The sequence below is a fragment of the Protopterus annectens genome, chromosome 4.part0 (assembly GCF_019279795.1).
Source record: "Protopterus annectens isolate FY-2018-M chromosome 4.part0, PAN1.0, whole genome shotgun sequence".
Lineage (NCBI taxonomy): Eukaryota > Metazoa > Chordata > Ceratodontiformes > Protopteridae > Protopterus > Protopterus annectens.
Window position 1 is genome coordinate 522,360,696 of NC_056733.1, and position 12,939 is coordinate 522,373,634.

At 37.3% G+C, this 12,939-nt stretch overlaps 1 protein-coding gene across 2 annotated transcripts in view; it reads right to left on the bottom strand.

Annotated features, from left to right (window-relative positions):
• Positions 1-12,939, bottom strand: part of TPCN1 (two pore segment channel 1) — a 1,721,246-nt gene that overhangs the window by 559,153 nt on the left and 1,149,154 nt on the right. The gene's annotated exons all lie outside the window — the stretch shown is intronic.

Here is a 12,939-nt window from a genome sequence, read left to right on the forward strand (position 1 = left end):
GCATGATTGTGTACACAAATTTAAAAATCTGATTTTGTTAGTTTAGTCCTCCCTTTCTGAAGTCTCATTTTCATCAATATGACAAAGATGTCCACATCTCAGTATCAAGTGCATAAAAACACCAAAGATTTTTTCTCTCTTTCTTTTCGCCCATTATCTCCCACTCCCATATAAACAACATGTAGTCATAGTCTAATATTAATGGAAGAAGCGGTGTCAGTCCTCCTGTGATGCGTTCCTGATTCCCATGATACTGCTGTGGAGGAATCCACCAGTGGTAGAAATTAAAATGGCCCTATTTTCTAACTAAACATGCAGAAGAATCCCATCATCATCTTCCTCCTGATATTTCAGCCTCAGTACTATTGATTAATGCATGGTCAATCCAAAACAAGTCTGGGATTATCTTGGATATGCTGCATGAGAGCGATCACCTTAACAATGGAATGCTCGCCAACCAGCATCATGACACAGTGAAATAAAATCCTGCCTATTACCCAAGCAACCAGATTTCGATTACAGGCTTGGCTGTCTCAGGTGATAATAGAGTAGGATGGGTGTGCCCAACTTGGGGGTAGAGGAGGGTCTGCTTAGCACAAACATCCTCTGCACATTCAACCTACAGTGTTGGACTGGATAAGTGCAAGGGGCAGAGAAAACATGAAAGAAGAGAGTCTCCAGTAGCAGTATGATGCTACTCTACAGTCCTCGATCTCTCACCAGCCCTGGATATGGGTTTAGAATAACTCAGTGAAGTTAAGGGGTCTAGCAGACCCGGTGGATAAGAACAGGCCCTGGGAGCAGCTGATGGTCAGCTGTGAGGAGCTAAAACAGAGGTTAAAATAAATAAACTGGAACACTGACTAGATGGGAACTGTGGTTCTCAGCTTCCTGAATTTATACAACAAAATACCTGTATTCTTCAGTGCCAGAGGAGGCAAGACATAGGTGAGGTGAAGTGAGATAGTGGCCATCTGTTTTTGCCTAACTTTGAAGAAGATAAGGGCATAAATGAGTCTGCCAATTAACTTTAATATGTCTTTATGGGAGAAGCAAGATGAATATCTCTCTTTGTACACATTCTACCAAGCTATGTGAGGATATTTCTGTAACAGTATGCAGGCTTTCACATTATTAGACTCCCTGATTACCTTTGTTGGTTAATTTTAGGAAACTTCAACATCTTAACTGATGATGAAAATACTGAACTCCAGAGATCTCAAACTTGCAGGCATTAGGCTTCAAGCAATGCTTAAACCAGTATAATTGTGGGTGAGAAAAGCGACTATGACATACTTCCAGCTGTACTAACTACCTATCTTCTTGGTTTCAAGACTGTAGTCCTCAGCTGACTGTGCTAGTCTTCACCAGTCCTCATTACCATTTGAGTTTCAGACCACATGCTGAAATGCATTCTGTCAATTTACAGAGGGGGCACAGCTTTGCCCAAGTGGTTTCGTCTGCAGCTCATTTCAGATACAATTCTTGGACTTGATATTGTCTGAACACTGTACAGCTTGCTTCAGTTTAAGACTTTATTCATTTCATTCACCAAATATTAAGCTGACCAAGTACAACGATTTGGCAAATATTACAAACAGTGGCCTACTAGCCTTATTGAACCAGCTTCTCCTAGATTACAGCTATGAAACTTCTCCAAGTTCTCTAGTGATGGCCTATAATCAGTTTGTTAATGGTGTGGTTGACTGGCTAGCTGTTGTTTGTATTTGAGTATAGCCCTCAATCCTACACAAACACTAGTATAACCATGACCTTCATGCTTCTGGAGTGCAGACTGAAGCATACTCAGCTCTTTGAGGACAAATTTGTACTGGATGAACATTATTAAGTATGCCAGACAAAAATATCCATAAAGATAACAAAGCGGACTATTAAGGATAAGGAAGAAATGATGTATTGTTACTATTACACAAGAAGCCTAGAATTTCCAGACAGGAACTATTTAAAACGGTTAAAAAGAGAAATTAGAGGAAAGAAAAACTGTCAAATGCTTCAAATAAAATTTTGCATCCATTAATACAACAGGTTACATACACACAGGAACTTTGAGCTGTCTGAAAAAAAGAAGCAACAGTGGAAGTATAAAAATATAAAAAGCAAAACCCGCAAGTTTTTTGAAAGGAATAAAAAAGAAACATAGGAAAGAAAAACAGATCTGATATGGTGCAATATTTGATTTAAGAGAAGACCTGTTTGATTTAATAGAGATGGACAGATCTATTAAAACAAATGAAAGAAATAGATTACAAAAAACAAATAAGATCCAAAAGGTGAGAAGACTGGTAAAACAGATGAACACAATATTCAGGACTATTAAGAGAAACTTGTGTCATATAACAGAAATAAAATTATCGTGCAACTAAACTAATAACGGAGAAAGTGCGACCAAAAAATGTAGACTAACAAAGGAAAGAAAGGAAAGAAGTAACTACAAAGCAGGTAAGACAAGAAGTATCACTGTTAGAGTAATATAAAAAAGGGAACAGATCATCAAAAATACTTAAAAAGATAGATGTGGTAAAAGCAAAACACCATATCAAAACAGACCAACACATATATACTATTGCCACTAATATACTAAAAATATCAGCAAAGGCAGATAAATACAAAGGAAAAGGAAAAAAAGAAAAGGAATTCATTGATCACCCAAAATGATTCTATAGAAAATTGAGGAAATGAAGCAAAAGGAATAGGAAACACCACAAAAAATAGGTACATTTTAGAAAAGTATTTATGAAGATCCTGTTGAACAGAGTGACCGCAAATTCACTCCTGGGGTGGCGCCCATGTCCCTCCTGGAAAGAGGAAGTTGGTATGAACTACCATAGACCCTTACCTCTGTGAACTTCACACATCTAACCACCGACAACTGGAGCAACTCGTGATAATTATTGCTAGGCTTGTAAGGGCTCTAGGGCCATTAGCCTAGTAACCTTCTACGAACCTATGAACTTATGAACATAAAAAAGATGCTGAATGAATAGAAGAATTAAAAGAAACAGTGAGAAGCTCTAATGTGGAGGATATGAAATGGGATGAAGTAACAGTTAGATAAACTGAGATAAAATCAAGAAAAGTTCCTAATGGAAAATCCCAGGCCCAGATGCAGTACCAAACTTCTGGCTAAAATCATTAACATCTTTTCTCAAAAATTTAAGCCTGAGTAAGAATTACTTATATGTGCATCCCGAACAGACACTAACCTGATCAATAACAGGCAAAATGATGCTCTTCCTTAACAGCAAACCTGCAAGTCATCCTAAACACTGCAAACCAATACCGTTCTTTCTGACAATATACAAACTACCTAGTGGAATTGATACAGACATAATTTATAGCTATTTAGAAAAAAAAAACAAAACTGTTCTGTCAATATAACAAAAGAAAGTAATATGGAACAACGGATCATTTATTGCTAAATAACGCCATACTAGAGAATTGTGAAAATAGGAAGAAATGAAGTATGGCATGGATATATACAAAAAGCATTTGACAGGGTTCCACAAGCACAAATAAAAGAATGCTTGTGGATGTGTAAAATGCACCCTACATTTATCAGTTACACTGGCCATGAAACGGTGGCAAACCACTTTGCAGCTGACTCATGACAAAGGGCAAATTATTATCACAGGGATAAAAATCCAAAGGAGGATATTGCAGGCTGATTCTTTGCCACCACTGCTGTTTTGTATTGCCCTTAACCTTTTAAGCTGTTTACTTAACAGATTAGGCTATGGTTACAATTTGGCTCCCAAAAAACAACCTTGTTGAAAGATTGTTCATCTGCTTTTTGTGGATGACTTAAAGCTGCATAGTTCATCAGATGAAGAATTGAAAGTACAACTACAAAGGGTTAAAACTTTCTCAAATTATATAAGAATGACATTTGGTCTTGACAAATGTACAAAAGCAACATGTACAGCAAGAAAGCTAGAACACCAAGAAAGCATCGACCTGGGACAAGAATGAGCAGGGAGGAGTATATAAATATTTGGAAACAGATGAAGAGTCAACAATAAAACATTAACAAATGAGAAAAAAGCTCAGTAAGGAATACTTCAGAAGACTAAAACAGATACTGAAAATTGAATAAGGTCCAGCTATAAATCAATTTGTTCTTCCTGTTTTAATTTACAGTTCTGGGATAATTAACTGTCCACAAACCTTAGTGATCAACTGGATACAAAAACAAGAAACCTGCTTCATGCTTATCAAATGATACATAAAAATCAGTGTATATCAAGATTATATACTCATAGATCTGAAGGAGGTATGGCCTCCTTGAAAATGATTACATGTGTAGATCTGCAATAGTGGGAATGCATACATATCTGCTGACCTATTCAGATCCAAACATAGTGAAAGTTTTAAAACATGAGGAGAAGTCTAGGATGACATATTTGCTTAGTTTAGCAGAAGTATTCTGGTGTCAAGTGGTAATGAAAATCAAACCAAGAAGTAGAGAAAAATCAGACAACTGATTGTGCTAAACACAACAAAAAAGAATATAAGGAGAAGGATCATCTAAGAATGAAAAAAAATGTGGAAAATCCATAAATACATTGGCAAGTACAGAAATCGTCTGGAACAACCTCATGGTGACTAAATTTGACAATGGAGTGGTTAAAGAGAGGTAAATCGAAACCAAATGATGAAAGGATAATCATGGTGGCCCAAGACAGTGGACCATGTACATGTTGGTTTACAAAATCCATTGAAAAGGTGTGAGAAATAGACAAATGCAGGTTCTGTAAAAAAGAACTGGAAACATTATAATTGAATATAATGCCCCCTTTGGTATGTACCTATCCTGACACATGCAACAACTGGAATGCCCAAAGAGATACCTTACTAAAAGGATGAAAGAACGAAATGTAGGGACCTCACCAAAGGTCTGCTATACGCACCTCACAATCCAAATAAAATAAATAAAATGTTGCAGACCACCACTGTGTTCCAAAATTTAATTCACATGACAGACATCCATAAAAACACAAAGTCGATGCATAAAATCAATGAATAAAATTCCAAGAAGCTTCAGTAAAAACAATTATCAAATCCTTAGCGCTTTCAGGTACTAACCCTTCTTCAGATAATCCTACACTACTCAGGGGAAAATATTTAAACTTTCTTGTATCCAATCATCTCTAATAACGCACCTGCATATTTTTTAAGGCGGGTCTCATGGGAACTGCCTCATTGAGCCCTGGTGCTCTGTGAGCCAACAACTCAACTATCCACTTCTCCTCTAATTCAGTCTGTTGTTTCATATCCCCCCTCTCAAACTTCTGTACATATTCCTAATGGCCTTAAATTTAAACCAATGCCCCTCATTCTGAGCTATGTGCCTGAACAATGCATTATGTGGATTCTTTGTCCTAATGCAGGATAAATGCTGTAAAATTCTAATCTTAAACATACAGTTAATTTTTCCTACATAAAAACTCACACATTGTTGACATTCAGCTAAATAAATCAAATCTGTGGTTCTACAAGTCGCCCTGGCTTTAAAATGAAATTCTTTTGCTGTAACAGGATGTGTAAAATCCACTGCTTTATTTGTAGCCTCACAAGCCTTACATGACCCACAAGGGACCGCCCCTTCCTTATTCATAACTGGCCTCCATCTAGGTACATGTTCTGTAGCCAAAATATTTTTAAGGTTTTTATTTCTCCTAAAACCAAACAAGGGAGCTTGCCACAACAACCCACTCAATTTGTCATCAGTACTTAAGATATTCCAATTGTTCCTGACTATTTCACAGACACCATGTATATTGTTGCTATATGTAAACATAATCCTAGTGTTATGTCTATCATTAACAGTGGAACGAGTAGTATCAAAACTGCCCTTTCCATTATGTGACCTCATCCAAGGACACAGCCTGCCCCTTTTGAAAATCTCTCTCTGGTCAAGTGTCCCTCTAACCAATTCTTCATTATATCCCCTGTGTAAAAAATGTCCTTCCAAACTCCGAACCTGTTCTTCAAAATCAGGATCCTCTGTATAAATCCTTGACACTCTACATAAATGTTCTTTCATTATATTACCAAATGTATATCTCGGATGCATACTGTCATAACTCAATAAGCTATTTTTCCAGCAGCTGTTCCTATACAAATTGGAAGAGAATCCTATTCTCTCCTGTGTCACTCTAACATCTAGAAAATCTGTTTCCTTTCTAGAGTGTGTGACAGTAAAACAGAGAAACGAGGTGGTACCCTCTAAATATGCTATGAACTCATTAAGCTCAGATTCATTACCCTTCCATAAGACAAAAACTTCATCTACAAAACATCTATATAAGCCGATTTTGTCTCTCCAATCATTCTGTTCCCCTACAACAAACAGTCTCTCCCAATATGACAAGACCAAATTAGCATACGTATTAGCACAGGGGGTGCCCATGGCTGCCTCCTGTGCTTGCCTGTAGGTCACATTCAAACAAACGAAGATGTTGTGTTCCAGCACAAGGCAGAGCATCCAGGCTATCAATCTCAACTTAATTTCATCAGCCCCTAATTCCTGCAACAATACAAAAACTGCCTTGATACCATACTCACTACTGATAACAGTGAACATAATTGTTCACATCCAGTGTTACCATTACATACTCACATTCCAACCCTCCATCTACCAAATCCCCCAGGGATGACAGAAAATGACCTGTATCTTTCAGTACCTCATCCATTCTGTCTACATAGGGTCTCATTACTGTCTCTAGCCAAATCGAGATATTCTCTGTGACCCAGTTCCTGCCCGAAACTATGGGTCTAAGGTGGGGATTTTTCAGATCCTTATGTATTTTCGGAAGGGCCTTAAATATTGGAACCACTGATTTATCTATCCATAAAAACTGAAATAAATCTTCATCCATCAAATCCTGTTTTAAACAAACAGTTAGTCTATCATGAACTTTCTGAACAATATGGCCTACCATTAAGGATGAAATAGAAACATATGTACTAACATCAGAAAGCAGCCCCTTTAACTTTTCATAATACGTATCCTTATCTAGGACAACCACGGCCCCACCTTTATCGGTCTGTTTTATAATCAAATCTTTATTATTTTTGTAAACAGCCTAAAGTATTGCGTTGTGATATAGTCAAGTTATAAAACTTTCTATTCCTATTATCGTTCAGATAATGCATAACATCTTGTTCACAACATTTTATGAAAGTATGCATAGAGCTCGTAAAAGGAGCTCATACTGTCACACACTCTAGAAAGGAAACAGATTTTCTAAATGTTAGAGTGACACAGGAGAGAATGGGATTCTCTTCCAATTTGTATAGGAAGAGCTGCTGGAAAAACAGCTTATTGAGTTATGACAGTATGCATCCGAGATATACATTTGGTAATATAATGAAAGGACAGTTATGTAGAGTGTCCAGGATTTGTACAGAGGATCCTGATTTTAAAGAACAGGTTCGGAGTTTGGAAGGACATTTTTTAGACAGGGGATATAATGAATAATTGGTTAGAGGGACACTTGACCAGAGACAGATTTTCAAAAGGGGTAGGATGTGTCCTTGGATGAGGTCATGTAATGGAAAGGGCAGTTTTGATACTACTCGTTCCACTGTTAATGATAGACATAACACTAGGATTATGTTTACATATAGCAACAATATACATGGTGTCTGTGAAATAGTCAGGAACAATTGGAATATCTTAAGTACTGATGATAAATTGAGTGGGTTGTTGGGGCAAGCTCCCTTGTTTGGTTTTAGGAGAAATAAAAACCTTAAGGATATTTTGGCTACAGAACATGTACCTAGATGGAGGCCAATTATGAATAAGGAAGGGAAGGTCCCTTGTGGGTCATGTAAGGCTTGTGAGGTTATAAATAAAGCAGTGGATCTTATACATCCTGTTACAGCAAAATAATTTCATTTTAAAATCAGGGCGACTTGTAGAACCACCGATTTGATTTATTTAGTTGAATGTCAACAATGTGTGAGTTTTTATGTAGGAAAAACGAACTGTATGTTTAAGGTTAGAATTTTACAGCATTTATCCTGCATTAGGACAAAGAATCCACATAATGCATTGTTCAGGCACATAGCTCAGAATGAGGGGCATTGGTTTAAATTTGGGGCCATTAGGAATATGTACAGAAGTTTGAGAAAGGGGGGGTATGAAACAACAGACTGAATTAGAGGAGACAAAGTGGATAGTTGAGTTGTTGGCTCACAGAGCACCAGGGCTCAATGAGGCAGCCCCATGAATTAGAGATGACTGGATACAAGATAGTTTAAATATTTTCCCCTGAGTAGTGTAGGATTATCTGAAGAAGGGTTAGTACCTGAAAGCACTAAGGATTTGATAATTGTTTTTACTGAAGCTTCTTGGAATTTTATTCACTGATTTTATCCATCCACTTTGTGTTTTTATGGATGTCATGTGAATTAAATTTTGGAACACAATGGTGGTCTGCAACGTTTTATTTGTTTTATTTTATTCTACTAAAAGGATACAAGGTCAAAACAACATGTCTTACATGGACTCATGTCTTGCATTCAAAGAACTGTTACTATACAAGTTATCCTACAGACTGCTAAGAGGTTACATGTGCTTGGCATACAAGGCCTCCTAAATACCAATACTGATGGAGTTACTGCACATCAGCAAGTCAAATGGCATAAGAAAAACTCGGTCTAGGAATATAAACCTCTTCTGCAACATCAACAAAACAGTTTGGAGGTTTAGGTATATATCAGAGATGATACCATTGCTCTGGAACAAATTTCCCATTCACATAAAACAAAGTTCATCCCTGTCCACACACAAGCACAACTTGAATCAATGGGCAGAAAAAATATTTACCCCAGGACTTTCCCCTGTACTATGAATGGACAGAAGAATCTCCTAAATGCTTTATCCCATCCTAGATATTCTCAATAGGGGGTAATATATAATTATCGACCATGGGATGGGTAAGGCCAATCTCTAAGCAAATTGGATAGGTTAATTCATGCACAAAAGGGGCTAGGCTTAAAATGCCCCTCAAGGGCAGCAAGCCTAGTATTTACCCATGGACTTATGCAAAAAGGTCACACATCTTGTGGCTAGATGTGACACACTCATGGCACAGGGCTTATATACTGAAAGGCACAATAATGTGGCAAGACTGTTGTCATGGGGATTGTGTAAATATTACAATATAGAAGTAGCTGAGAAGAACTGGAGACATGAACCACAAAGCTTTATACAGAATGAAGAAATGTATGTCACATGGGATCACCCATTAGCAATTCAAAAAAATAGATGCAATTAAACCAGATATAGTAGTCCATAAAAAAAGACAAATGTTTATTGATCAATGAAACTGCTACACCCAGCCAGTGATTACAGTGTCTTACCTACAGAGAGACACAAAGTCATAAAAATATCAGGATTAGCAAGGAGAAATGGCAGCAATGTGTAAGAAAGATACTTAGATAGTTCCAATAGTAGTAGGAGTAAAGGGGTCTAATTAAAAAAATGCAGTAATTTACTTAGATATGCTACCAATATGTGTAAACTCCATATGAACTGCAGAAAGTAGAAATGCTGGGCACACTGCAGGTCCTGAGAAGAGCATTTTTGGCTAACATCAAAGACTGAAATAATACTACTTTCATAAACTCTAACTGTACCCTGACTTGGGAATGAAGTCCATTCCCATCATGGTATTAGAAACCCAAAAGATTTGGAGAAATTAAACTGGAGCTCTGAAAGAAGATTCATTTTTTGTTGAAAGTGATCTCAGTAACATCATCCATCAAGCCAACCTCTTCTCACAAACCAGAGAGTCTTTTTCCCCAAATAAAACCTCGAGCAGCTCCTCATTTTATGCTGAGGAGGTGCTCTCAGGTTTACTTTTCCTCAGGCGGCTTCCAATGAGCATTTCAGTATTCTTGGCTAAAGAACTTCTTCTCAGCTGGGGAAACCCCTTGATTTTTGTGAGCCTAGCTTCAATTATATCGACTATAATAAAGTCTATAAAGTTAATTTCAATTTTGTGTCCTACAAGCTGCAGGATGGACTCTGAACCTACCAGAATTTGACATTTTACCTCATATCTCAAGGACAATTATTTTTTTTTCTAACTTAACACCCACCCTGACCATATGCAGCAACTAATTGTTCCTCCTTGGTTTCCCCACTTGTTTTTCCCTGATCTTCGTATTGTACTGACCAGGCACCCAGGATGTAGTTCTTTACTGGCTGTGCCCTCTGACTCCTCATGGAGTAGGCATCAATGGCAACTTTCTGCTAGGCCATGGAATGAGGGATCTGATGGGAAGCGGCAAACATCGAACCTGGAAGCAGTCATTCTTTTTGTGGCCAGTTACTGTCCCTAGCTATGGAGTTTGTTAATGCAATGATGTCAAGAAAACCTGAGGTAACCTGTCAGGCTCCTGGTCTCCATCATACGTCTTATAGGTATCAGATTTCCTCACACCATCGCACAGGATAAGAGAGCTGGCTGTTGATTGCTTCATCCCATTCTACCCCAGCCACCCCTACCAGCAGCCTGAATCTGTTCCTGAAGGAGGATACCTTGCCTTGGAGCCAACGCACTAGCACAAACAAATTATTTTCTAAACTGTGAGCCCTTCACTGGGGAGAGGGTATTTTCCAGCTACTTAATGCTTTGATTACTGTTGACCTTAAAAAAATTTTTTAGATCTTGATAATTTTGCCAACTAAGACCAAGTATTTAACTTTCCCGTTCTTGACAAGGTTTTAAAAAAGACTTCCAAGATTGCTGCATACTGATCAACAGCTTTAGTTTAGCTCTCCTAGTGTGAAAACAGAAACTAAGAAACAACAGCCAGTGATATTGTCAGAGTGAGTAAATTTCAGTTACTGGCTACTAAGTGCACTGACTGGATGCCAGCAAAGAAGAAATTAAGAGAGCCTGAAAGAAAATCAACTACACAAGATGAAGAAAATACACTGACTGTGAAGAATTTTGCAGATGTTCAGCATAAACATAAACGGGGTTGGGAGGGTGGCCTAATGGTTAAGGTCGTTGCCTTGCAAACACAAGGTACAGGGTTTGAGTCTCACAAGGGATAACTGGCTAGGCTTAAAATGGCTCGCAGTGGCAGTTAGCTTAGTACTAACCTATGAACCTATGAACCTATGAACATAAAGCACTTCAAGCTCCAGCTTTGGTGTAAGACATAACTTTCAATAATCTAGAGGAAGAAGTAAATCAAATGTGCTCAGAGATGATTACTATCAAGTATATCAACTCAAATAACAAAAGGATGGAAAATGGAAGAAGCTTTAAACAGATATTTAGATGAGTTGATAAAATGCAAAAATTGGAGGTTGAAATGAAGAAAAGGCTGGCTAGGTGTGAAACTGCTCAAGAAGAGCTATTTAAAAAAAAATGGAAGAATCAGAGGACAGATCACGTATATTCAAAACCCATCAGTTGAGGAATGAATGAAAATTCAACATCAGATATATGAGATTTTCTACTGTACCAGAGAAATTAGAAGGAACAGACTGTATAAAATTTATGAAGGCACAAATAAGCAATAGGACTAGTATTCCATAACAGGAACTGATCATTTGAAGGCACAACATGTGTGTGCTCCAAATTTGGTCATGGGAAAGCAGCCAAGACCGTTATTAGTAAAGATGCAAACCAATAAACGTTGATCCTGACAAAACTGTGGCAAAAGGGCAAAGTATTAAAAGGTGGAGACAGTAGAGTGTTTGTTGAAAATGATTATTCACTGTACACCAGACAGAAGAGAAATGTATTCCAGTAATCAGGAAATGTTGAGAAGTAGGTGAAATTCAACCTGCTGTATTCAGCTATCATCAGAATATTTTCCTGGAGGATCAAAGTAATTTTTTGATGCAGAACAGGTTAAAAAGGAAATGCAAAAGTTTGTCCAACAAAAAAATGAAAATGAACCAACAAGCAGAAGGTGAATCATTCTTCTGATAATAAAGCACACTGAGACTTTTCCAGTATTACCTTACCAACTGTTTGAAAAAAAATGCTTGAGACACACAGAAAAGCACAACAGTTGACCCACAAATTGAAGGTTCCTTGGAACTGAACTGAAATCTGGAGTTGGGAGATGGAGATGAACAGGAAGAAGACCAATAACATGGAAATCAGTGAATACATGTCAGACTTCAAAGCATCAATCACATTTTTGAAACACAGTTGTATAATGGGGAAAGAGTGGACTTTTTTGACTTTGTTAAACTTGGTGAGGAAAAGTAAAGCATTTCCTTTACTTCATGTCATTAATGTTTGGAATGACTCTGAGGGGAAGGGAAGAAGAAGGAAAATGTAACTAAGTCAAACAATTTCTTTTCTTAACAAAATGTCGATGCAACTTTTCACAATATGAAGTTTATACTTTACAGTTTCTTTTATGTGATACAGTGATTAAAGCAAATGGATGTTTTTTTCCATCTTCCTCTTCTTCTTCTTCTTTTTCTAGTACTAAGAAATGTAGGCATTACAGTGCAAAATGAGAAGAAAAGCTAAACAAAAGCATATTTAAGTTAATAAGCTGCTATCCTGGATTGCTGAGATGGGGGATGAGTGTAAAAGCACACAGATCATAATATATGTAGAGCTAATATTTTCTCTTACTTTCTCATTGGTGAATGACTAGACTAAAACCCTTGACTTAATTTAATATTAAATTTTTAGTGGAAACAGGTAAATATGAGAACACATGTATGTTTCACCTTGTCTTTAAGCTTTCAACAGAGGACTGTATTTTATTTTTTCTCTTACTTTTCCATGGAGCCAATGTAATAAATAGGGCAATAAAGATAGAACACATATTTCTTTAAGGCTAAAAATTAATGATTTCTGAAGTATACAAGTAGTCTTCACATTGGGGGATAAAGACAAAAAAAGGACAGACACCAAATGGTGT